The sequence below is a fragment of the Hyla sarda genome, chromosome 3, assembly GCF_029499605.1.
Source record: "Hyla sarda isolate aHylSar1 chromosome 3, aHylSar1.hap1, whole genome shotgun sequence".
Lineage (NCBI taxonomy): Eukaryota > Metazoa > Chordata > Amphibia > Anura > Hylidae > Hyla > Hyla sarda.
In genome coordinates, this window is record NC_079191.1 from 398,030,995 (window position 1) to 398,058,975 (window position 27,981).

At 43.9% G+C, this 27,981-nt stretch overlaps 1 protein-coding gene and 1 long non-coding RNA gene across 2 annotated transcripts in view; one reads left to right on the forward strand and one right to left on the reverse strand.

Annotated features, from left to right (window-relative positions):
- LHCGR (luteinizing hormone/choriogonadotropin receptor) overlaps positions 1 to 27,981 on the forward strand; it is a 266,389-nt gene that overhangs the window by 83,162 nt on the left and 155,246 nt on the right. The gene's annotated exons all lie outside the window — the stretch shown is intronic.
- On the reverse strand, positions 5,116 to 27,975 carry LOC130362912 (uncharacterized). Its single transcript, XR_008891626.1, has 5 exons — positions 27,839 to 27,975; positions 19,344 to 19,420; positions 10,725 to 10,866; positions 8,093 to 8,282; positions 5,116 to 5,357 (listed from the first exon to the last, which is right to left on the reverse strand). It is a non-coding gene; the product is annotated as an uncharacterized LOC130362912 (long non-coding RNA).

Sequence of the window (27,981 nt, forward strand, 5' to 3'; positions counted from 1 at the left end):
TTTTGCGTTATTGCGTCTAACGTTGTTATTTAAGTTATTGGGGCTAACGGTATTTTTTGAGTTAATGGAGCTTATTGTAGTTATTGAGTTATTGGTGCTAATGGAATTTTTGAATTATTGGGATTACAATTTTTCGGGCTACATTTATTTTTACAGCTGGTTTGTAACGCATGAATCTCCTTATCCACTGCTCTTAACCTCCCCCCACAGAACTCCTCTCCACCCACCATTATGTCCTGACCTCTCTCTAACCTATCCATCCCACTGTCTGCTTTCTTTGCTTTATTATCCTCCCCCCACTCACCTAGTTTAAATACTCAGCCACCCCTTCCAGGATGTGAGAACATACATTTCCCATTGATTTGCATGGGACTTTAAACAAAAACTCCAACCCTCACATATGGGGGTAGTTAAGGGTTAAATTAACTATCCTATATTTTAAGTGGACATATAAGTAACATGTGACTAAGTATTATTGAAATATCTCCAGCCGTTTGGAAGTTATGCAGTAACATATATTTCCCATTGAATTGTATGGGACTTTAAACATAAGCCCCGCCCCTGGCAAAATGGGGGTGAGTAAGGGTTAAATCACCTATCCTATGTTTGTTGTTGACAAATTAGTAACATGTGTGCCAAGTTTCATGTTAATATCTTTAGCCGTTTGGAAGTTTTTGTGGAACATACGTACATGCACACACACACACACACCCACCCACACACGTTGAGTTTTATATATATAGATGAGAAAAATGGTGGCGTGTTAAATACCTATTTCACCCGCTGTACATGTTTTGAAAAAGTCATCACAAACAATAAACCCTTTTAGGCTGAAAACTAATATGAACTTTTGACAACTTACACAAAATAGTGCAAATAATTGATAAATGTGTTGAATGATTCAAAGTTAGTGCAAAATGTGCTAAAAATTGGTACAAATGGGGGCATGTTTAACCCCTTCCCGACCTATGACATACCTGTACGTCATGGGTGGCAAGGTGTTCCCGACCCATGACATACAGGTACGTCATGGACATTACTGCCGCTACTCGCGGCATCCCGCAGCGCCCGGAAAGATGGTGGCTATCACTGATAGCCAGCCATCTTACCGTGCGACCACGGGGGGTTTCGTCCCCCACCCCCCCCAGCGATCGCTGCTATCAGCTGGTCAAATCTGACTAGCTGATAGCAGCGTTTCGCTATGAAAATACTTAGCAGCGCGGTGTGTGAGTCCCGATCACGGGGATCGGGACACACACCGCTCTGCTAAGTGTCCCTGCCCTGTCCCCCGGCGTCACTTACCCGTCGGAGCGGTGTCCCGAGCGGTCCCGGCGTCCTCCGTGCGGTCCCGGCGTCCTCCAGGCGGTCCCGGCTGCGCTGCGTCCCGGAGGTGAGTTTCCGGCAGCAGTGCGGCATCTTCATTGACAGCAGTGAGATCGCCGTAAAGCGATCTCACTGCTGCCTCTGAGAGTTTCAAAACTGCAACTCCCAGCATGCCCAGACAGCCTTTGGCTTTCTGGGCATGCTGGGAGTTGTAGTTTTGCAACATCTGGAGGTCCACAGTTTGGAGACCACTGTATAATGGTCTCCAATCTGTGCTCTTCCAGATGTTGCAAAACTACAAATCTCAGCATGCTCAGTCTGTCCAGGCATGCTGGGAGTTGTAGTTCTCTAACATCTGGAAGACCACAGATTGGAGACCATTATACAGTGGTCTCCAAACTGTGGACCTCCAGATGTTGCAAAACTACAACTCCCAGCATGCCCAGACTGCCCAAGCATGCTGGAAGTTGTAGTTCGGCAACATCTGATCCTTCAGATATTGTCGAACTACAACTTCCAGCATGCCTTGGCAGTCTGGGCATGCTGGGAGTTGTAGTTTTGCAACAACTGGAGGCACACTAGTTGGGAAACATTGTCCGTTTCCTACCTCAGTGCCTCCAGCTGTTGCAATTGTTGCAAAACTATAACTCCCAGCATGCACTGACAGACCATGCATGCTGGGAGTTGTAGTTTTGCAACAGCTGGAGGCACACTGGTTTGGAAACACTAAGTTTGGTTGCAAAACACTTGAAAGTTTATTACTTAACTTAGTGTTTCCAAACCAGTGTTCCTTCAGCTGTTGCAAAACTACAACTCCCAGCATGCACGGACAGCTCAAGGGCATGCTCGGAGTTTGCAACAGCTGGATGTTTGCCCCCTCCCCCCAATGTGAATGTACAGGGTACACTCACATGGGCGGAGGTTTACAGTGAGTGCTGCAAGTTTGAGATGGCGCAAATTTTGCGCTGCAGCTCAAACTTCCAGCGGCAAACTTGCTGTGAACCTCTGCCCATGCGACTGTACCCTAAAAACACTACACTACACTGACACTAACCTAAAATAAAAAGTAAAAAACACTACATATACACATTATCCCTACACAGCCCCCTCTCCCCTTCCCTCCCCCCAAAAAATGAAAAACGTCTGGTACGCTACTGTTTCCAAAACGGAGCCTCCAGCTGTTGCAAAATAATAACTCCCAGTATTGCCGGACAGCCATTGACTGTCCAGGCATGCTGGGAGTTTTGCAACAGCTGGAGGCACCCTGTTTGGGAATCACTGGCGTAGAATACCCCTATGTCCACCCCTATGCAAATCCCTAATTCAGGCCTCAAATGCGCATGGCGCTCTCTCTCTTTGGAGCCCTGTCGTATTTCAGAGCAACAGTTTTGGGACACATATGGGGTATCGCCGTACTCGGGAGAAATTGCCTTACAAATTTTGGGGGGCTTTTTCTTCTTTAACCCCTTATGAAAAGGTGAAGTTGGGGTCTACACCAGCATGTTAGTGTAAAAAAATAAATTTTTTACACTGACATGCTGGTGTTGCCCTATACTTTTCATTTTCACAAGAGGTAAAAGGGAAAAAAGACCCTCTAAATTTGTAACGCAATTTCTCCTGAGTACGGAGATACCCCATATGTGGGCGCAAAGTGCTCTGGGGGCGCACAACAAGGCCCAGAAGGGAGAGTGCACCATGTACATTTGAGGCGATTTGCACAGGGGTGGTTGATTGTTACAGCAGTTCTGACAAACGCAAAACAATAAATATCCACATGTGACCCCATTTTGGAAACTACACCCCTCACGGAATGTAATAAGGGGTGCAGTGAGCATTTACACCCCACTGGTGTATGACAGATTTTTGGAACAGTGGTCTGTGAAAATGAAAAATTAAATTTTTGATTTGCACAGTCCACTGTTTCAAATTTCTGTCAAACGCCAGTGGGGTGTAAATGCTCACTGCACCCCTTATTAAATTCCATGAGGGGTATAGTTTCCAAAATGGGGTCACATGTGGGGGGGGTCCACTGTTCTGGCACCATAGGGGCTTCCTAAATGGGACATGCCCCCCAAAAACCCTTTCAGAAAAACTCACTCTCCAAAATCCCATTGTCGCTCCTTCCCTTCTGAGCCCTCTACTGCGCCCGCCGAACACTTTACATACACATATGAGGTGTTTCCTTACTCGAGAGAAATTGGGTTACAAATTTTAGGGTGATTTCTCTCCTTTTACCCCTTGTAAAAATTCAAAAATTGGGTCTACAAGAAAATGCGAGTGTAAAAAATGAAGATTTAGAATTTTCTCCTTCACTTTGCTGCTATTCCTGTGAAACCCATAAAGGGTTAAAACGCTTACTGAATGTCATTTTGAATACTTTCGGGGGTGCAGTTTTTATAATGGGGTAATTTATGGGGTATTTCTAATATGAAGACCCTTCAAATCCACTTCAAACCTGAACTGGTCCCTGAAAAAAAGCGAGTTTCAAAATTTTGTGAAAAATTGGAAAATTGCTGCGGAACTTTGAAGCCCTCTGATGTCTTTAAAAAGTAAAAACTTGTCAATTTTTTAATGCAAACACAAAGTAGACATATTGTATATGTGAATCAATATGTAATTTATTTGGAATATCCATTTTCCTTTCAAGCAGAGAGTTTCAAAGTTAGAAAAATGCAAAATTTTCAAAATTTTCATGAAATTTTTAGATTTTTTACAGAGAAAGGATACAAATATCAGTGAAATTTTACCGATAACATAAAGTAGAATATGTCACGAAAAAACAATCTCGGAATCAGAATGATAAGTAAAAGCATCCCAGAGTTATTAATGTTTAAAGTGACAGTGGTCAGATTTTCAAAAAATGCCCAGGTCATGAAGGTGAAAATGGGCTGGGTCATGAAGGGGTTAAGCAACATGGCTTTTTAGACACGTGATATATTTGCCTTTTTTTAGTTGCAATAGTTTTGCGCATCTCCACTTAAAGGGGTACTAGACATCTTATCCCCTATCCAAAGGATAGATGATAAGATGTCTGATCGCGGGGGTCGCAACGCTGAGAACCCCGCGATCTCCCTGCCGCATCCGGCGTTAGTATAGAGCATCGGGAGCAGTGCTGGAGGCTCGTGACATCATGGTCACGCCCTACTTGTGAAGTCATGGCCACACCCCTCAATGCAAGTCTATGGGAGGGGTTGTGACTAGTGTTGAGAGTAAATATTCGAAATGCCAATTTTTACAGGGAATATCAGCACTTTGTGATTTCGCGAATATTTAGAATATAGTGATATATATATATATATTTGTAATGATGAAAAAATTTTTTTTGCAAGTATTCGCGAATATGCAAATATTCGCGAATATCGGCACTTCCAGTCAGAGGACACTGAATCCCTCCCTTCTTTTAGGTGAAAGATAAAATCGTGCATGCTCACTATGCGAATTTCATTACAAATTTTACATGGAAATAAATAAAATAAACATAGCGAATATGCGAATTTCGTGAATATAGGATGAATATTCATCCATATATTCACAAAATATTGTGAATTCGAATATGGTCTATGCCGCTCTTCACTAGTTGTGACGGCCGTCACGCCCCCTCCCATAGACTTGCATTGAGGGGGCATGACTGTGACGTTAGCCGAGATCGCAGGGGTCCCACTGCTGGGGGGAAACATTTTGGGGGCGGACTACCTCTTTAACAGACGGCATATGACAAAAGGGTGCATTCAAAAATTTTGAAAATAAATCATGCATCGTGAGACAATTTAGGATATTTTGAAAGTGGTAAATTAGAAAGAGCAATCTTGAAAAAAGGGGTGAAAACGTTGCAGATGATTTGCCTTGAGTCTGAAACACATATGACATCAGGGATTCCATTTTGGCACCGTATACAGAGTCCTTGAACACGGCAAAGTGTGCTGTGTGAATGGGCCTTGACACCAGACATAAGTCCCTTTTGTGTTGTTTTTTATTTTTTTTTGGACCACACATGACAATTGACGATAAGAGAATTCCGAGCTGAACTCTATTGCCTGTGAAAAAGGAGAAGTAAGAAACAGAAATTCAGCAGCACAACAAAAAATAACAGAGGAAAGGAAGTGTAGAAGATGCTAATATCAGTAACCTTCTATGCGGTCAACCCTTGTTAACCCTTGCAATGCGGGACTGTGATCCTGTTTATGAAGCGTAAATGTTGAGTAATTTTGCTTTGCTATTTTTTTTTAGTTATTTAATGGTATTTTTTACCATTCATATTACAGTTCCCTTTAAATAAACTGACAGTGGTTTAGGTCCACTGCTCTGCCAGAACTTAGTGTCATGTCTGTATTGGCCTGTGTTCACACACAGCTATTGATTTGGTTGTGTGTGAACAGTTGTATGTTCCCTGGTCAGGGAATAGATAATAGCCTTTTGCTTGCTAGACAATAGCTCCTTGGGTGTGTCTATTTAAAGTCAGCCCAGTCTAGCCTCGGGGCTGGTGATACTTCATTATATCCTGACTTGCTAAGATGCTGGACATGCTGCATGGAGCTCTTGGTGAAACACTCTTTGTTTGAGCTTTTAATCTGCTATCTCTGTTTTAGCATGTACTTTGTATTTTTTGGTTTTAGCCAATGTTATGTGGCATGCTCTTAGTAGATTTTACGCTGTGTTTGTTTAGTCGGTTTTAGAAATTGTATGTTCTTTTTGCTATGTGTCTGTTCACACTGTGTTTTTTCTTGTATTCGTTTATTTGAAGTTATGTGTTTTATATTTCTGTTTTACTACTGGGTCAGCTTTTGACCACACTGTGGAGTGTGCCGCTGGCCAGTAGTCTATTTGGATTTATTATTAATGGCTACTCCTTTAGTGGAGTGGAGTTCGAGTTTGTGTGTCCAGTGTGAACAGTGTCCTATGTTAGATCCCTATTACCTGTCCATGGGGACTCCATGTCTACTGGAGGTGTTCGGAGGGATTGCAATTATTCCTGATTAGCGATAGATCCCTGTTACTGGTCCGTGGGGACTCAGAGGGTATTGTTATTCCTGCATCTACTGGAGGTTTTTCTAGGGGATTCAGCTTATTCCTGTTTTGGTTCTGGAGTATGTTCAGATTTATCTGCTTTCCTGTCTGGTGTTTTGAACTCTTTGGCCCTCATTTACTATTGCAAACCCGACATGTTTTGTCGGGTCGTGCGCCATCTTCAGGCGCATTGTGTCTGAAATTCTGTCTGCGCCAGAATTTGCACCTGAAATTCTATCTGCGCCTGACTTTGCGCCTGAAATTGCACCTGAAATAAAATAAAACTAATTAACTCTCCATTTTGCTAAGAAAACCCGAAAAAGGGGCGTGGCCATTGGGGGAAAGGGGGCGTGATCACAGAAAAGGGGCATGTTCCCGACATTTTCACAAAATCCCAACATATTTACTAAAGTTTCCACAGAAAATGTGGTGGATGTCAGCTGAGGAAAACCCTACAGGTCAGAGCCTGTGTAAAAAAAAGCAAAATGTAGGGAAAGTGGAAACTGTAGGGTAAGCTTAGTAAATACCGTGGAAAACAAATTGTAGGGAATTAAAACCCACATAGAAACCTACAATCTACTCTTAGTAAATAAGGGCCTATATGCTCATTAGTTCTTGATTTCAGATCTTTGGAGTTCTGTATTTGACTACTGATCTTTAGTGTCCTCTGTTCATGACCGCTGATCTTAGTGTCCCCTGTGCTGCTCACTGATCTGTGTCCTCACAACTCCATAACAGATTAAGGTCAATGTTCCTGTTATGTTTCTGGTTTTTGACACACTATTTATTAGTATGTATTTTTAGGCCCCTGTACTTTAGTTCAGGGAGGGACTGGCACCCAATAGTCGATCCACCGTTTAGGGTGGATGGGCAAGTAGGCAGGGAGAGCTGTTTTAGGGTCAGTTTAGGGCTCACTCTCCCTGTCCCCCGGTCAGTCCCTGACACTTAGACTCCAATTACAATACTTTTGGTAGATATGTCAGTCGTGTACATTGAGAGATTTTCCAACTGTTTAGGGTGGAGATGGACTGTGCCAAGGCTGAACTCTCACTATCTATTAATATGTGTAATAATGCTAAATTAAGTTCAGAGGTTGGGCACTACTGTAATGTACTTAATGTGCTCCAGCCGCACTCCTGGTTCACTGGGTGCTGCAGCTCTGGATGCATCACTTGGTTCCTACAGCTACAAGCCTTGCTGCAAATGGGGCTGTTTGGTGTATCAGGATGCAGAAGAGGCCAGGTCGATCACATTTAGTGCCACATCTCATGCTTCCTAAAGCCCGGGCATAGATGCATGTAATCGGTGTCGCTTTCAGCCCAAAACTCGAACATATTGCTGGATTTGCTGCGTCCTACCTGGGTCTCCTGTTTCTTCCTTTGTTTCCTGACTTTGGAACTGACATTCCCTCCTGGAACCTGACCTTTGTCTTCTGACCTCCCCTACTGACTTTGCTACTGGCTTTTTGACCTTGCCTCTGACGTTGACCTCTGACTTCGACTTTGGCCTCTCTGTTGCTGACATGGTAAACTAAACTCTCCTCCCCTCCTGTTAGGTTAGGTTAGATTCCCTGGGCACTTTTCTAGGAAGGGACTATTGCCCATTTGGGGTTGTCACCTCCCAGGGCAGGAAATTCAAGTAGGTAGGGACAGGAGTGTGGTTTTGGCATGCACATTCCTGTCCCTTACATTAAAACTTTAAGTACCTTTGTATCTATAACACCACTGATTACAAATTATTAACTTTAGTAGAAAAAAAAACACACCTTAATGACATCCTTGTAATGGGCTGATCACCGCAGACCTGCATCTAAAATGCCTTGATATTTCAGTATTTTGTGAATTTCATGGAAAGTTGTCCTTTCATGTGTGAGAAAGGGAGGTTTTCAGCTCACATCCTGTATTGGCGTTCTGGTACCATTTAACAAACAGATTCCACTTTGACTTGAATATACACTGGAAGTAAGAATATCAAATGATCTATTTTGGATGTAGACACTTAGTAATCTTCATTAATAATCCTTAAAAATAGACATCATCATTACAGTAGCACACACAGACCAATGTGTTTCAGGTGTGGTATGGGTGCCATGATGTGCATAATGCATTCCAAAATGTCTGTGGGTAGGATCACTACTGTATGGCATAACGGCATGATGGCAGAAATGTATCATCTATCCTTTTGATAGGTGATAAATGCTGCTAGTGGGCCAACCCCTTAATGAACTCACAGGAATATTTTACTTTATAGGTCTTACCAGTGTCTAATCTAGTGTCTAATCTTGGAGGCATCCCAGTGGCTGAACCCCCCCCCCCCCCCTCCAATCTCAAGAGCCAGGTGTTACCTCTGAATGGAGTGGCCAGTCACACATGCACGTGGCTGCTTCACTAATTGTCTATGGAGTTGCTGGAGATAGCCAAATGCTGTACTAAACTATCTCCAGCAGCTTCATAGACAATAAATGGAGATTCAGCACTCATGTGCAACTCGCCATTCCATTCACAGGTAAGACTTGGGTCGTTTTTGGGATCATGAGTGTCTGGCCTCCAACAGATACTCATCCCCTATACTGTGGAAAGGGAATGTGTGTAAAAGTTTAATTATGCCTTTAAATTCAGTTTTTTTCCAAATAAAAGTCATGAATACAAAACACATAAAAACATATATGGATCACATCATGAAAAAGTATTTTATTAAACATAACTGCCAAAGTTTACACACATTTAAAAAATTAAAAAACAAAGCCATATGAAAAAATCAGATACTACTCGGAGGAACAGAATTACAGGTGGATGTATAGTGGAAATTTATATATAAAACTCAATGTGTGTGTGTATGTTCCAGCATCACGTCCAAACGGCTAAAGATATTAACATGAAACTTGGCACACATGTTACTTATATGTCAACAACAAATATAGGAGGTAATTTAACCCTTACTCACCCCCCTTTGCCAGGGTCGGGTTTTTTTTTTTTAAAGTCCCATACAAGTCTATGGGAAATATATGTTACTGCATAACTTCCAAATGGCTGGAGATATTACGACAATACTTGGTCACATGTTACTTGTATGTTCACTTAAAATATAGGATAGTTAGGAGGTCGGGATAGGAGGTCGGGATAGGAGGTCGGGATAGGAGGTCAAGATATGAGGATGGGAAAGGAGGATGGGAAAGGAGGACGGGATAGGAGGTCGGGATAGGAGGTCGGGATAGGAGGACGGGATAAGAGGTCGTGATAAGAGGTCGGGATAGGAGGTCGAGATAGGAGGACGGGATAGGAGGACGGGATAGGAGGTCAAGATAGGAGGTCAAGATAGGAGGTCAAGATATGAGGATGGGAAAGGAGGACGGGATAGGAGGTCGGGATAGGAGGTCGAGATAGGAGGTCGGGATATGAGGTCGGGATATGAGGATGGGAAAGGAGGTCGGAATAGGAGGTCGGAATAGGAGGACGGGATAGGAGGTTGGAATATGAGGACGGGATAGGAGGTTGGAAAATGGGGTTGGGATATGACAACAATATATGAGAACGGGATATGAAGTCAAAAGCCTCCTCTGTTTGATTTTCCTCCACAACAAGGATTAGGAAAGAAAAACTGGGCAATGCCCATAGTATGGCTATTTCTATGCAAAAAATGATATCCATACAAAAAATAAAATTTGGAGCACCAGAAGAAGCCAGACTGGTGAAACGTTGGGTGCAGGTTTCAGAGGTTATACTCTGTTGTCCACTTGGCAATTATACAGTTAGTTATTTTATTCTCTCATGTTTAGCTGCAATTGCCTTATGGTTATACTGATATTGTTGGGCTTTGCTCCATATGTTATTTTTTGTATGGATATAACTTTTGCATAGAAATAGCCATAATATTTATGATTTAGCTATAATCACTTGAGGGTTTCGACTTTACCTCCACCCATAATTCTGCTCCTCCGAGTAGTATCTCTGTGATTTGTCATATGGTCTTGTTTTTTAAATGTGTGTAAACTTTGGCAATTATGTTTATTAAAATACTTTTTCATGCTGTGATCTACACCCGTTTTTACTGTATGTGTTTTCTATTTAAAATTGATATGTAGGATCTTTGTTCAAATGCCCAGCTCAGCATCTAGTTTTGAACGTAGTCACTTTATTCTAAAATAACATGATACATTGATCTTCGGAAAATGGTGAGGTATTTTGGCTAGTGTGCCTAGCCATACATTTTATGTGTATGGGCCAAATATAAGTCAGCCAATACACACACACACACACAACCAGGTCAACTTCCCACATGATAGGGTACCTCCAATCATGTGGATGCCAAGCAAGAAACATTACTGGAGATTATTTTAAGCAAACATTTTAATAAATTGATAATTTAGTTGACAATAAATGTGGTTGTCCAGCACTGACCTTGACATAACAATGTTTTTCCAAAACTTCAATCTGTTAACACTTTACTTTATAAAGGACACATAACAATTTTCCAGCTGTTTGTGGACATTTCTTTGCTCTGCTTGTTTGTCACTCCCTCACATCTGCCTTCATTCCTATCCTTGTAATGACAGAGAAATGGACTCAAAGATTAAAGGCAGCAAATCCAACTAGGAGAAATATTATTTTTACATGTTAAACTTCTCCACCCGTAAAGCCTTCCATCATTGACAGCTTATAAAATGCTCCCTGTTATTCCCATCTTAATTGTATCTGGCTGAATATTATTTAATGCGATTATTTTATTAACATTATTTCTGGTAACTTTAAATGTCTGACCTTGCTGTGAAGAAGGAACAGCTGTTCTCACAATGTGGAGAAGTATTAGTTATTTCCATGAACTTACTCTGACCAGGACACATAATTCCCTATGAAACTAGTTGAAAATACAAAATGGCCCAAACTCTTAAACTACAAGCTTCAGAGATAGTGATGATGAGGAAAACCAAAAAGTACTATACTGTATGCTTCAATCTAAAGATTTGAAAACCAAATTTAATCCAATTAATTTATATCACACACCAGTAGAAGATTCCAAGCGAATTTGGTGAAGGACAACCATAAGATTACATGGTAGGGTTAAAAAAGACATACAGTATGTACATTAAAGGGGTTATCCAGGAATCGAAAAAGACAGATCATTTTTTTAAAAGACTGCTCCCTGTCTGTCTCCAGGTTGGGTGTGGTTCTGCAGCTCAGTTCCATTGAAGTGAATGGAACCAAGTTGTAATACTAAACCCAAAGTGGAGACAGACAGGGAGCGGTCTTAATTAGGTCTGTTTTTCTATTCCTGGATAACCCCTTTAAGTACTATATGGATACTATACTATATGTTCAAAAAGTTTAACGTTCCAGGAATGGAGACGATGTGGATAACAGGAATGGGAAATTTTTAGAACTTTATTTGCCTTTGTTGATCCAGAGGCAGTTTAAAGAAAAAGTCCCATACAGTAAGTTATCAGACAATCTGGGCTAAAAAGGAAAACATTTCCTTCTGATCCCTTTCTTGGCATAGTTCCTCATGTCGCTCAGAGAAATAGATATCAATCCGGTATGCCAACTGAGTTCATTCAGGCTAGATGGAAATTCCTGGGCAGAGAGGACATCCTTGATATGACTAGGTAGTCCTGTCTTGAAGGTGGCACAAAGAGCTTCATTCTTACATGATAACTCCGATGCCAGGTTACAAAAACGGATGGCATACTCGCCTACAGAGGAGTTGCCCTGAGAGACTCAGCAATGCAATCTCAGTGGAAGAAGCTCGAGCTGGTTCTTCAAAAACTCCCCGAAATTTCATCAGAAAAGCCTGGAGATTGGTTGTGAGAGCAGCACTGTGATCCCAAAGCGGGGTTGCCCAGGCCAAAGCCCTCCCAGTTAAGAGACTGATGAAGAAGGCCATTTTTGCTCATTCCGTAGGGGACTGTTCCGCCATGAGTTCAATGTGCACGGAGCACTGAGTCACAAAACCACGACAGGCCTTGGGATCTCCCCCATACTTCTCAGGAACAGACAGGCAGAGTTTAGATCCGGAGACGACTGCAGGAGCGGGAGGCAACACTAGAGCAGGGGGAGGCTGTGACAGTTGCAGTCGTTGTTGAGCAGTTAGCAACTGCTGCATCATGGTGGACAACTGGCTCAACTGCTGTGCCTGCTGGGCCAACTGCTGTGACTGGAGCGCCACGATAGAAGCGAGATCCAAATTATCAGGCAGAGGAACCCCAGCGGGATCCATGGCCGGATCTTGCTGTTACGGAGCTGGATGTGGATCCTCTAACCTGTGTGGCAGAAGACTCGGACCGTATCGGGGAGTGGAGTTTAAGGTGCTGCTGGTCTTCACCAGAGTCTGCCACAAGGCAGGATGGGCTTGCTGGCTCAGGCGACACCAAGGTCATTAACCCTGACACGGCTCGACCACAAAGGTAGCAGGCGAGGTACCGAAGGAAAAGGCAGTAGCGTAGTCTAACTTAGCAGAAGGTCAAGTCAGGTGGCAAAAGTGCATAGTCAAATAATGTAGCAGGAAGGACTGGATACACGGGTAAGGCAAACAGGCAGTAGGGAATGCTTAATCTCAGGCTAGGGGCATTGCACATCTGGGAGGGTAGAGGGGGAGGTGCAGGAACTTATAGACTGGTGATAGGTGTAGGACATAATTATGGCCGCACTGGCCCTTTAAGTTTTAGAGATCTGGCACGTGCGTCTTGGGGGACGGGGACATGCGTGCCAGAGCTGAGACACAGCAGAGGCAGCAGAGGAGCGTGGTAAGTGATGGGCTGCGATTCGCATGCGGGCGCATCCCGGTTTGTGCGGCCGGAGCACGAAGTGTAACAATTGGTTAACTTGGTCATCCACTTCATCCCAAGTGACATCCAACACCCCCAGTCAACAGTCGGTGGGTTCCTCAGACTCAACCCTCAGTTGGCATGGCCCTCATACTGCTGCTGCCACCTCCAAGCTCTCTCATTGTGCTGCCATATGGTCTCCTCATGCTGATGTCAGCTCCAGGCTGTCTCATTCTGCCACCATACGTTCTCCTTATGCTGATGCCAGCTCCAGGCTGTCTCATTCTGCCACCATTTGTTCTCATGCTGATGCCAGCTCCAGGCTGTCTCAATCTGCCACCATATGTTCTCCTCATGCTGATGCCAGCTCCAGGCTGTCGCATTCAGCAATTATATGGTCTCCTCATGCTGCCGCCACCTCCAGGCTGTGTCATTCAGACACTATATGGTCTCCTAATGCCACTGGCACACTAAATAAATCTTTTAAGGTTCATCTATTCGAAATCTTTAATTTAAATGTTAAAAAATATCTTTAATCTTTTCAATTGTGAGCCCCTATGGTCTTGTCAGGCTGTTGCCACCTCCAGGCTGGGTCATTCAGCCACTATATGGTCTCCATATACTGATGCCACCTCCAGGCTCTGTCATTGTGCCGCTCTGCAACAGTGATTCTAATAGCGATGTCTGTAATCTGCATGTCATACTGAATAACAGTATTATTTCACTAACACAGCACACTCCCTATGAGTGTTACGACAAGGCAAAGTGTTCTACACCCCTATTTAGGCTCTCTGTAGCCCAGAAATAGCTGTTTTTAATAGCCATTCGCCGCAAATAAATTCGGACCAAAACTAATTTTTTTACGGTAAATTCGGCTAATCGGCTGAATCAAATTTTTCAAAAATTCACTCATCTCTAAATATTTGCAGATGTCAATAAATATAGCAGCAATACGACTTTCTTACAATAGTATATACCCCTAAAGAATTATTAGCATAAGATACAAAAAAATGCATAAAGAATACTAATTAAGATACAGTGGGGGATAGCATACTAAATGAGATGTAGTCCTTATAGTAAATGAATAAAAAATGCCAGTGTCCAAACAAAATATGGAAATGTACTATACATGAAGCCAAATAATTATACATATCACGTAAATAAGCAGGGTATGTACCCTGATAAAGGCCCGACCATAGAACCCACACCCACATAAAAACACAAAATATATACTTATGCCACTTGCAGTACCCGCAGCCAAGAATATCAACAGGGGAGAGGGTGACTAGATTGCCAATACTGCAAGGGGAAAAGAGACGCCACACGTTTTGCTGCCTTGCCCCGCAGCTTCCTCAGGAGTAAAGGAAGTATGAGCATGAACAGTTATCATTCTTGGGCATAGAGGCTTTACCACACTTCTGCCAAAAGATCGTCACAGGGAATTGGAGATGGTATCACCAATGTGCATTGTTTTTCCAGGTGACTATTTTTGCTAATTACATTGTATATATACAGTAGACTACATAGATATTATCTTCACTTCTGAGGAAACTGCTATGACAGGCAGTGAAACATGTGGAGTCTCTTTTTCCCTTGCAGTAACAGCAATCAGTATCGGCAAATCCCCCTGTTGCTATTCTTGGTTGTGGGTACACCAAGTGGCATAAATATATACGTTGTGTCTTTTATGTGGGTGTAGGTTCTTTGGTTTGGCCTTTACCAGGGTACATACTTCTTTATGAGATATTTATAATTATTTGGCTTCATATATATAGTACATTTCCTTACATATTTTGTTTTGGGCACTGGTATTTTTATTTGCATTCTATAGGGATCTCATCTCATTTTGTATGCTTTCCACCACTGTATATTGAGTTTCTATTTATTATGCAGCGTATGCAGTGATTCTGTGGGAGTATATATTATTGTTAGAGGGTTGTATTGCTGCTATAAATAATGCCATTTGCTAATTTTCATCATTCTCTGCAAGGGGTAGGTGTAGTAGGTTCGCCAGCCTCCACACGGCATCTGTAGGCATGTTTTTGTAAGTGTTTTTCCCTTCTTTGCTATCTTTTTTTGTCCAATATCTGTCCAATAAAGATTTGTATACTTTTGACGTAAATTGGAGTGTACAAAAATGTATGTTTGCTTCTCTTTTTTTTTATTAGATACAGTAGGTGGTGTACTATCTTTTTTTACATTTTTCTCCCTACCCATTTAAAGGGGTACTCTGGAGGGAATTTTTTTTAAAATAAAATGGTGACAGAAAGCAGTGTTATAATGTAGCATGTGCACTAGGTCCTTGTCCCATGAGTCCATGCCTCTTTTATTACCTGACATTATCATGCTGGCCTTAGATGTAGTTGATTTAGGGTGCATTTACACCACAATTTCTTCATACGGCTGCCAGATTGTCACGATTCGGCTTCCAGGTAGTGGATCCTCTGTGTCAGCGAGGGAATGGCGTGGACCGTGCTAGTGGACCGGTTCTAAGAGGCTACTGGTGTTCACCAGAGCCCGCCGCAAAGCGGGATGGTCTTGCTGCGGCAGTAGCAACCAGGTCGTATCCACTAGCAACGGCTCAACCTCGCTGACTGCTGAGAAGGCGAGGAACAGAAGGACTAGGCAGAGGCAAGGTCAGACGTAGCAGAAGGTCGGGGGCAGGCGGCAAGGTTCGTAGTCAAGATGGATAGCAAGGGTTCAGGTAACACAGGCTTTGGACACACTAAACGCTTTCACTGGCACAAGGCAACAAGATCCGGCAAGGGAGTGCAGGGGCAGTGAGCAGATATAGTCTGGTAGCAGGTGGGAGCCAATTAAGCTAATTGGGCCAGGCACCAATCATTGGTGCACTGGCCCTTTAAGTCTCAGAGAGCTGGTGCGCGCGCGCGCCCTAGAGAACGGAGCCGCGCGCGCCAGCACATGACAGCAGGGGACCGGGACGGGTAAGTGACCTGGGATGCGATTCGCGAGCGGGCGCGTCCCGCTGTGCGAATCGCATCCCCGACGGCCATGACAGTGCAGCGCTCCCGGTCAGTGGGACTGACCGGGGCGCTGCGGGGAGAGAGACGCCGTGAGCGCTCCGGGGAGGAGCGGGGACCCGGAGCGCTAGGCGTAACAGTACCCCCCCCCTTAGGTCTCCCCTTTTCTTTGTCCGGTAACTGCCTCCCCTGGGATGAGGACACCGGGAAAGAATGGAGGGTTTCCTCAACGGCAGGCAGTACAGCAGGAGTGGGAATGGGGAGGGAGGGCAGAGGGCGAAGCCTGGCACGGGGCAGTGTGACACCAGGACGGGGGCCATGAGGAGGCACTGAGGCTTGCCTGACGGGACTGGGAGGGGGGAAGAGGCACTTCCTATGGCAGGCAGAGTCCCAGTTCTTGATCTCCCCGGTGGTCCAATCAAGGGTGGGAGAATGAAGCCGGAGCCATGGCAGACCGAGGAGGACCTCAGAGGTACAGTTGGGAAGGACGAATAGCTCAATCCTTTCGTGGTGGGGTCCAATACACATCAGGAGGGGTTCTGTGCGGTAACGCACGGTGCAATCCAGTCTGACTCCATTGACCGCGGAAATGTAGAGCGGCTTGACGAGACGGGTCACCGGGATGCGGAATTTATTCACAAACGACTCCAAAATAAAATTCCCAGAGGCACCAGAGTCCAAGCAGGCCACGGCTGAGAGGGAGGAGTTGGCTGAAGGAGAAATCCGCACGGGCACCGTGAGACGTGGAGAAGCAGACTTAGAACCAAGAGACGCCACACCCACGTGAGCTGGGTGCGTGCGTTTCCCAGACGTGGAGGACGGATAGGGCAATCCACCAAAAAATGCTCGGTACTGGCACAGTACAGACAGAGATTTTCTTCCCTACGGCGATTCCTCTCTTCCTGGGTCAGGCGAGACCGATCCACTTGCATGGCCTCCTCGGCGGGAGGCCCAGGCGTAGACTGCAAAGGATGCTGTGGGAGAGGTGTCCAGAGATCTAAGTCTTTTTCCTGGCGGAGCTCTTGGTGTCGCTCAGAAAAACGCATGTCAATGCGGGTAGCCAAATGGATGAGTTCTTGGAGGTTGGCAGGAATCTCTCGTGCGGCCAGCACATCCTTGATGCGACTGGATAGGCCTTTTTTAAAGGTCGCGCAGAGAGCCTCGTTATTCCATGATAACTCGGAAGCAAGAGTACGAAATTGGATGGCGTACTCGCCCACTGAAGAATTACCCTGGACCAGGTTCAACAGGGCAGTCTCGGCAGAAGAAGCTCGGGCTGGCTCCTCGAAGACACTCCGGACTTCAGCGAAGAAGGCCTGGACTGTGGCTGTGGCAGGATCATTGCGGTCCCAGAGCGGTGTGGCCCAAGACAAGGCCTTTCCTGAAAGAAGGCTTACTACGAACGCCACCTTAGACCGTTCTGTAGGAAACAAGTCCGACAACATCTCCATATGCAGGGAACACTGAGACAAAAATCCACGGCAGAGTTTAGAGTCCCCATCAAATTTGTCCGGCAGGGACAAGCAGAGGCTAGGAGCGGCCACTCGCTGCGGAGGAGGTGCAGGAGCTGGCGGAGGAGATGGTTGCTGCTGTAGCAGAGGCAGAAGTTGCTGTAACATGGCGGTCAACTGCGACAGCTGCTGTCCTTGTTGGGCAATCTGCTGCGATTGCTGAGCGACCACCGTGGGAAGGTCAGCGAGACTTGGCAGCGGCACCTCAGCGGGATCCATGGCCGGATCTACTGTCACGATTCGGCTTCCAGGTAGTGGATCCTCTGTGTCAGCGAGGGAATGGCGTGGACCGTGCTAGTGGACCGGTTCTAAGAGGCTATTGGTGTTCACCAGAGCCCGCCGCAAAGGGGGATGGTCTTGCTGCGGCAGTAGCAACCAGGTCGTATCCACTAGCAACGGCTCAACCTCGCTGACTGCTGAGAAGGCGTGGAACAGAAGGACTAGGCAGAGGCAAGGTCAGACGTAGCAGAAGGTCGGGGGCAGGCGGCAAGGTTCGTAGTCAAGATGGATAGCAAGGGTTCAGGTAACACAGGCTTTGGACACACCAAACGCTTTCACTGGCACAAGGCAACAAGATCCGGCAAGGGAGTGCAGGGGCAGTGAGCAGATATAGTCTGGGAGCAGGTGGGAGCCAATTAAGCTAATTGGGCCAGGCACCAATCATTGGTGCACTGGCCCTTTAAGTCTCAGAGAGCTGGCGCGCGCGCGCCCTAGAGAGCGGAGCCGCGCGCGCCAGCACATGACAGCAGGGGACCGGGACGGGTAAGTGACCTGTGATGCGATTCCTGACCGGGGCGCTGCGGGGAGAGAGACGCCGTGAGCGCTCCGGGGAGGAGCGGGGACCCGGAGCGCTAGGCGTAACACAGATCCTAGCCCCATGCCGCATCTCATTCATTTAAATGAGCCAACCGAAGTCAGATAGTGACTCCGGTTGGATTATTTTTGCACCGCATCAGTTTTATTGCCAGACTTAAAATTGTGGCATACCATGGTTTTCAGCCCGGCAACAAAACTGGATACAGTGTAAAATTGAGCTGACTGGAGTAATTATTTGACTCTGGTCGGCTCATTTAAATGAATGAGATGTGGTGCGGATCTGGCAGCCATATGAAGAAATTCTAGTGTGAATGTAGCCTAACATGACATGCTTTTATTTAGTCTATCATCTACAGTACATTAAGATCCTTCTCAACAAGTGACTACCCCAGTTTTATTTCCCATAGGGCAATGAATGAATATTATTAGAACCCAGATGCAGAACTTTAAAGTTCTCCTCATTGAACCTTATTTGCCAGGTTGAGGCCAATTTAGTGCAAAGAAAAGTAACTTATCCCTTATCCAAAGTGTCTGACCTGGGGGGGCGTCCGACCGCTGGGACCCCGCGTGATCTCCTGAATAGGCCTGGCTCTCCGGGCACAGCACACATTCCATTCATTCTCTGTGGGAGCACAAAGAGACTCAAGTGCTGAACTTGGGCATCTCCGACTCTCCTATGAAATGAATGGAGCATGTGGCATCCCCAGCAAGCGCTCCTCTCATAGAGCCGGAGTCTGTTCAGAAGATTGTGAGGAGTCCCCCGCAAACAGACACTGTGAATAGGGTATACATTACTTTTTGCTGCACAACCCTTTTAAGGAACGTCTGTCCATTATTACAATAAGTCTTTATCTACATTTATTATTGTGAGCATATACTAGTAGATAGGCCTGAAATTATTAAAAATAACACTGTATATTAATAAATAAATATGTTTGGGATAATATATACCGGTCTTATTTTCATGCAGTAAGTGGATGAAATGTGACTCTCCAGTCTTCTCCCTCTCATACTTCTTTTGCCAGAAACTGGGAATATACAAGTCATGGGGGGGTTAGTGAAATGTCTAAGGGAGCACAAGTGTTTGACCTTTGCATTTTGTTATTATATTAAACAAAACTCTGCATCCTCTTCCAACATAAGTGGAACGCAAAATGCTAAAATCCATTAAGAAAATGCTAGTCTGAAATGTAAAGTAGATTACATAATGAGGGTGAAAGAGTTATAGCTACACAGACGAATCAGATCAGATCATAAATACAAAAGATCGTTCTAAAGGAAATGTCAAGAGTCGAAAGAATTTATCTATTTATACTGTGCAATAGTGATGAGCCATATTTGAATTCGCTATATTTCGCCAATATATGGACGAATATTTGTCCTATGTTTGCGAAATTAGCATATTCGCTATGTTTGTTCTCTTTTTTTTTTATGTGAAAATTCTTAATGAAATTTGCATAGTGCGCATGCTCAATTATATCTGCCCTAAAAGAAGGGAGGGATCAGTGTCCTCTGACTGGAAGTGCCGATATTCGCAAATATTTGCACATTTGCGAATATTTGCATATTCGCATATTTGCAAAAGAAAAAATATGAATATTCATCATTACGACGAATAACAAGTGCAATGTGGACACCCCGGGGGGGGTCAACATGGCTAGTGATAGGCACAGAGCAAGCCATAGCAAAGTGTGGAATTGGGCTTTACACCCATCAGCTGTACACACCATGCATATAACATGTACAGTTGCAAGAAAAAGTATGTGAACCCTTTGGATTTATATGGATTTCTGCACAAATTGGCCATAAAATGTGATCTGATCTTCATCTAAGTAACAACAATAGACAATCACAGTCTGCTTAAACTAATAACCCACAACATTTTTTATCTTACAATGTTTTTATTTATATTGAACACACTATGTAAACATTAATAGCGCAGGTGGAAAAAGTATGTGAACTCATGAATTTAATAACTGGTTGAACCTCCTTTGGCAGCAAAAACTTTATTTTATTTAATTTATTATTTTATTTTATTTATTTATATAGCGCCTACAGATTCCGCAGTGCTTACAATTATGGGGTACAAACAAAGACAAGTATCAGACATAATATTACACAATAACTATTCAAACAAGAGCTGTGGGGATATGTTGATGATAAGTTGAGGCCAATTAGAGAATGTTATAGGCCTGTCTGAAGAGATGTGTTTTTAGGCCACATTTGAAACTATGGATGTTGTTGTTGAGTCTGAGGGATTGAGGGATAGCATTCCAGAGAACTAGTGTAGCATGAGTGAAGTCTTGGAGACAGGAGTGAGAAGTTCGGATTATAGAAGATGTTAGTGTGAGATCATTAGCAGATCGGAGAGAACGTGTAGTATGGTAGACGGAGATGAGTGAGGAGATGTAGGAAGGTGCAGCATTGTGGAGAGCTTTGTGTGTAAGACTGAGGATTTTGTACTGTATTCTGAAATGAATTGGTAACCAGTGTAGTGTTGGGTGTCATCAGCATAGAGGTGGTACTGGAAACCAAATCTACTGATTGTTTTTTAAATGGGGGATGTGTAAAGTCAAAAGAGTAGAGGACCCAGGACCGATCCCTGGGGAACCCCGACAGCAAGGGGAAGAGGAGAAGAAGTAGAGCCAGAAAACGAGACGCTAAAGGAGCGGCCAGAGAGATAGGAGGAAAACAAGGCGAGAGCAGAGTCCTTGAGACCGATGGAGCGGAGACTACTGAGGAGGAGTTGGTGATCCACAGTGTCAAAAGCCGCAGACAGGTCCAAGAGAATCAGTAAAGAGAATTTTCCATTTGATTCGGCCGTCAGAAGATCGTTAGTGACTTTGGTTAGGGCCGTTTCTGTGGAGTGAAGGGAGCGGAAACCAGACTGTAAGGGGTCAAGGAGAGAGTTCTCGGAGAGATAGCGGATAAGGCAGGAGTAGACCAAGCGTTCCAGGAGTTTGGAGATAAAGGGGAGATTTGAGACGGGTCGATAGTTGGCTGCACAGGACGGGTCCAGAGATGGTTTTTTCAATAGTGGGGTTATGATAGAGTGTTTGAAGGAGGAGGGAAAGACCCCAGAAGAGAGGGAGAGGTTAAAGATTTTAGTTAGGTGACAGCTGATAGCAGGAGAGAGAGACTGGATGAGGTGTGAAGGCATGGGGTCACTAGAGCAGGTAGTGGGGCGGGCGGAGGAGAGGAGCCTGGAAACCTCATCCTCTGTTACAGGCTCAAAAAGTGAGAGTGATGAAGAGGAGACGTGGCTGGGAATTGGATCAGAACTTTTAGGGGACTGGGAGAGGATTTTATCACGAATGTCATCGATTTTAGTTTTGAAGTATTTGGCCAGGTCTTCAGCCCAGAGATCAGTGATTGGGGTGTGTACTTTAGGCCGAAGGAGAGAGTTGAATATGTCAAAAAGGCGTTTTGGGTTGTTAGACAGAGAGGAGATGAGGGAGGTAAAATATGTTTGTTTGGCGAGATGAAGAGCTGAGTAATAGGATTTAAGCATGAATTTATAGTGCAGATAGTCTGAAGAAGTCTTAGTTTTCCTCCACAGACGTTCAGCACACCTAGAGCATCGCCTGAGAAAGCGGGTTGTTAACGTGCACAAGGGTTGCTGCCGTCTGTGTTGGGAGGTTCGTGTTTTAAGGGGTGCCATTTGATCCAGGGTAGACTTTAGGGTGTCATGGTAATGTTTGGCTGGAAAATTAGGGCAGGAGAGAGAAGAGATTGGTGATGGTGAAGATTGTAGAATGTCTATAAATTGACTGGTGTTTATGGCACGCAGGTTTCTGTAAGTGTACAAGGTTGGAGTGTCTGGAAGAGGATAGGAGTTACTGATAGAGAAAGAGAGAAGGTTGTGGTCAGAGAGCTCAAAAGGAGAATTAGTGAATTTAGAGACAGAGCAAAGTCTAGAGAAGATCAAGTCCAGTGTATTCCCATCCTTGTGTGGGAGAGTCAGTAAGCTGTGAAAGGGCAAAGGAGGAGGTTAGAGACAGAAGCCGAGAAGCAGAAGAGGAGATTGGGGTATCAATGGGGATATTAAAATCACCCATGATGAGTGTAGGTGTTTCTGAGGAAAGAAAGTGAGGGAGCCAGGTGGCAAAATGATCCAGGAACATTTGGGGAGGACCAGGAGGACGATAGATGACCGCCACTCTGAGAGAGAATGGGCGGAAGAGCCTGAGGGTGTGGACCTCAAAAGAAGGAAATGTGAGTGAGGGTAATGGGGGGATGACTTGAAAAGTGCATTGTGGGGCTAGAAGCACCCCAACTCCTCCACCATGCCTGGTGTCAGATCTGGGGGTATGGGAAAAGTGAAGGTCACCATAAGATAAAGCAGCAAGAGAAGCAGTGTCAGAAGGTTGCGTCCATGTTTCTGTGAGAGCCAGCAGATTAAGAGAATTAGTGAGAAATAAGTCATGAATCTGGGTGAGCTTATTGCACACTCCGAGATTTTAGGAGAGCGCAGTTAAAGTTTGTAGTGGTTCCGCAAGAGGCAGGTAGTGTAGAGCAAATATTAGTGAAAGGTGGGCCAGGGTTAGGTGCAATGTCCCCAGCAGCTAAAAGCTTTTGACACTGTGGATCACCAACTCCTCCTCAGTAGTCTCCGCTCCATCGGTCTCAAGGACTCTGCTCTCGCCTGGTTTTCCTCCTATCTCTCTGGCCGCTCCTTTAGCGTCTCGTTTTCTGGCTCTACTTCTTCTCCTCTTCTCCTTGCTGTCGGGGTTCCTCAGGGATCGGTCCTGGGTCCTCTACTCTTTTCACTCTACACATCCCCCATTGGAAAAACAATCAGTAGATTTGTTTTCCAGTACCCCCTCTATGCTGATGACACCCAACTCTATACCTCTTCCTCCACCATCACCCCTGCACTCCTACAGAATACCAGTGACTGTCTCAATGCCGTCTCAGACATCATGTCCTCTTTATATCTGAAACTAAATCTTTCGAAAACAGAACTTCTTGTTTTTTCTCCATCAACTGATACTGTACCTAACCCTGACATTTCCATCTCGGTATGTGGGACTACCATAACTCCCGGGCAGCAGGCTCGCTGTCTTGGAGTTATACTTGACTCTGATCTGTCTTTCCCTCCCCATATTCAGTCCCTTTCATGTTCTTGTCACCTGCATCTCAAAAACCTTTCCAGAATCCGCCCGTTTCTCACTACTGAAACTGCTAAAACTCTCATTGCTTTGATTCACTCCCGCCTCGACTACTGTAACTCTTTACTAATAGGCCTTCCTTTCTCCAAACTCTCTCCTTTTCAGTCCATCGTTAATGCCGCAGCCAGACTCATCTTCCTCTCCAGCCGCTACACCGACGCCTCCTCCCTGTGCCAGTCACTACACTGGTTACCAATTCAGTCCAGAATACGGTACAAAATCCTCAGTCTCACACACAAAGCTTTCCACAATGCTGCACCTCCCTACATCTCCTCTCTCATCTCAGTCTACCATCCTACACGTTCTCTCCGATCTGCTAATGATCTCACACTAACATCTTCTATAATCCAAACTCCTCACTCCCGTCTCCAAGACTTCACTCGTGCTGCACCGGTTCTCTGGAATGCTATCCCTCAATCCCTCAGACTCAACAACAACATCCATAGTTTCAAACGTGGCCTGAAAACACATCTCTTCAGACAGGCCTATAACATTATTTAATTGGCCTCAACATATCCTCAACATATCCCCACACCTCTTGTTTGAATAGTTATTGTGTAATATTATGTCTGATACTTGTCTACTTGTTTGTACCCCATAATTGTAAGCGCTGCGGAATCTGTAGGCGCTATATAAATAAAATTATTATTATTATGAGAGGGAGAGCAGATTGCTGGGTCAAGTGATGGAGTGACTTCTGTACTGTACCATGGAAGGAGGTGACTCTGGGTGGTTTATGATGGTGAGCAGTGCATGGGAGCAATACATAGGTGAGGGAAGGAGGCATGGACAGATGTAAATAGAGTCCACCGGAGAAATCGGTGGGGGATAGAAGAGAAAATGTATCGCAATGATGTAAGTAATAAGTCAGTGCATGCTTGTTTTTTTTCTGAAAAAGAGTGACTTACTATTGTAGTTATAATGTTGAGTTAGTTCCCTTTTGTTTCCTTCTGGTTGAATTCTGGTATAATTCTTGATGTCACACTTTAAGAAGCACTTTAGATGGCAGTTTTAGATGGCATATTTGAATGTCTCCAGACCTAAGGTCAAAAGACCTATAGCCTCTAATATATTGTGCTAGGCTGAGCCAGAAAATTGGCAGAGGAGTGCAATCAGGTGTGAAAAAGGGTGGGTGGGGAGCAAAAAAATTTGGGGAAGAAAGTTAAGAAAAAATAAACAGTTTGGGATCACTCAGGGGAAATAAATTGTGATCAACAATACAAACACTTGCCAGATAACAGTAATAAATATACATGACAATGCAATAATGGGGGAATGGGAGTACACATTCACAAGATGAGTGACATACCAGGTTGATTATTTAAATACAGCTAAACAGATATGCAGTGGTGAGAACAAATGTTGGTGGTAGTTGTTCAAGAGATGAATGATGACATACCAGGCTGATTATTTAACCCCTTAAGGACTCCGCCCATTTTAATTTTTACATTTCCGTTTTTTCCTCCTCGCCTTCTAAAAATAATAACTCTTTTATATTTTCATCGCCAGACTAGTATGAGGGCTTGTTTTTTGCATGACCAGTTGTCCTTTTTAAGTAATGATAATGAAATCACTCATTATATCATAAAATGTATGGTGCAACCAAAAAACACTTTTTGTGGGGAAATTAAAAAGAAAAACGCAATTTTGCTAATTTTGGAAGGTTTCATTTTCACGCCGTACAATTTATGGTAACATTTTATTCTGAGGGTCAATACGATTAAAATGATACCCATTATTAAATACTTTTATATTATTGTTGTGCTTAAAAAAAAATCACAAACTTTTTAACCAAATTAGTATGTTTATAATCCCTTTATTTTGATGACCTATAACTTTTTCATTTTTCGGTATAAGCGGCGGTATGAGGGCTCATTTTTTGCACCATGATCTGTACTTTTTTTTATACCACATTTGCATACAAAAAACTTTTAATACATTTATCATTTTTTTAAATAAAATGTATTAAAAAAGTAGCAATTTTGGATTTTTTTTTTTACGTTCACGCCATTCACCGTACGGGATCATTAACATTTTATTTTAATAGTTCGGACATTTACGCACGCGGCAATACCAAATATGTCTATAAAAAATTTTTTTTTACGCTTTTTGGGGGTAAAATAGAAAAAAAATGATGTTTTACTTTTTTATTGGGGGAGGGGATTTTTCACTTTTTTTTTAGTTTTACATTTTTTTTTATTTTTTTTACACTTGAATAGTCACCATAGGGTACTATTCATAGCAATACCATGATTGCTAATACTGATCTGTTCTATGTATAGGACATAGAACAGATCAGTGTTATCGGTTATTTTCTGCTCTGGTCTGCTCGATCTCAGACCAGAGCAGAAGACCCCGGGAGCCGGAAGGAGGAAGGTGAGGGGACCTCCGTGCGGCGTTCTGAATGATCGGATCCCCGCAGCAGCGCTGTGGGCGATTAGATAATTCATTGAAATCGCGTACTGCCGCAGATGCCGGGATCTGTATTGATCCCGGCATCTGAGGGGTTAATGGCGGACGCCCGCGAGATCGCGTGCGTCGGCCATTGCCGGCGGGTCCCTGGCTGCTATCAGCAGCCGGGATCAGCCGCGCATGACACGGGCATCGCTCCGATGCCCGCGGTTATTTACAGGACGTAAATGTACGTCCTGGTGCGTTAAGTACCACCGCACCAGGACGTACATTTACGTCCTGCGTCCTTAAGGGGTAAAATACAGCTAAACAGATATGCAGTGGTGAGAACATATGATGGTGGTAGTTGTTCAAGAGATGAATGATGACATACCTGTAAATGAAAGAATAGGCTGGTGAGAAGATGAAGTGAATGAATTCTGGTATAATTCTTGATGTCAAACTTTAAGAAGCACTTTAGATGGCAGTTTTAGATGGCATATTTGAATGTCTCTTTAACCAAACATTTCCTGTAGTTGCAGTTCAGATGTGCACAACCGTCAGGAGTAATTCTTTACCATTCCTCTTTACAGAACAGTTTGAGTTCAGCAATATTCTTTGGATGTCTGGTGCATCTCAATCGGTTTGAGGTCGGGATTTTGACTGGGCCAATCCAGAAGGCGTATTTTCTTCTGTTTAAGCGATTCTGTTGTTGATTTACTTCTATGCTTTGGGTCGTTGTCCTGTTGCAACATCCATCTTCTATTGAGCTTCAGCTGGTGGACAGTTCTCCTGCAAAATGTCTTGATAAACTTGGGAATTCATTTTTCCTTCCATGATAGCAATCCGTCCAGGCCCTATCACAGCAAAGCAGCCCCAAATCATGATGCCCAAACCACCATATTTCACAGTTGGGATGAGGTTTTGATGTTGGTGTGCTGTGCCTCTTTTTCTCCACACATAGTGTTGTGTGTTTCTTCCAAACAACTCAACTTTGGTTTCATCTGTCCACAAATATTTTGCCAGTACTGCTGTGGAACATCCAGGTGCTCTTGTGCAAACTGTAAACGTGCAGCTATTTTAAATTTTTTTTGGACAGCAGTGGCTTCCTCTGTGGTATCCTCCATGAAATTCATTCTTGTTTAGTGTTTTACATATCGTAGATTAGCTAACAGAGATCTTAGCATATGCCAGAGACTTTTGTAAGTCTTTAACAGACACTCTAGGATTCTTCTTCACCTCATTGAGCAGTCTGCACTGTGCTCTTGCAGTCATCTTTACAGAACGGCCACGGACTGATGGATGGACTGATGAACAGCAAGGCTTTTGGAGATATTTTTATAACCCTTTCCAGCTTTATGCAAGTCAACAATTCTTAATTGTAGGTCTTCTGAGAGTTCTTTTGTGCGAGGCATCATTCATATGAACTGGTGGGTATGTGTTTATGGGGCAGGGCAGCTGTAACCAACACCTCCAATCTCATCTCATTGATTGAACTCCAGGTGGATGACACCTCACTCCAATTACCTCTTAGAGATGTCATTAGTCTAGGGGTTCACATACTTTTTCGACCTGCACTGTTTCCATTGTGTGTTCAATAAAAACATGGTAACATTAAATTCTTTGTGTGTTATTAGTTTAAGCAGACTGTGATTGTCTATTGTTGTGACTTAGAGGAAGATGAGATCCCATTTTATGACCAATTTGTGCAGAAATCCATATAATGCCAAAAGGGTTCATATACATACATTCTTGCAACTGTATGCCACAATGATATCTTGACACTACCGTCCACTATCCTCACAGGACTATTTAAAGGAAATGTATCACCTAGATTTATTGTTACTGAATGAGAAATTCTACTGACTAAGCATACTCTGTTACCTTTACAAAGGTCAATCCACAGGAAGGGGGAGGCTGAGCTGCTACTGTGTTATCTGTACACTGGCGTCATCTTTCAATTTAATGCTTTATAGATCATTTTCCAGCATCCCTCCTTATTAGTATTAGTTGAATATAGGCTTAGT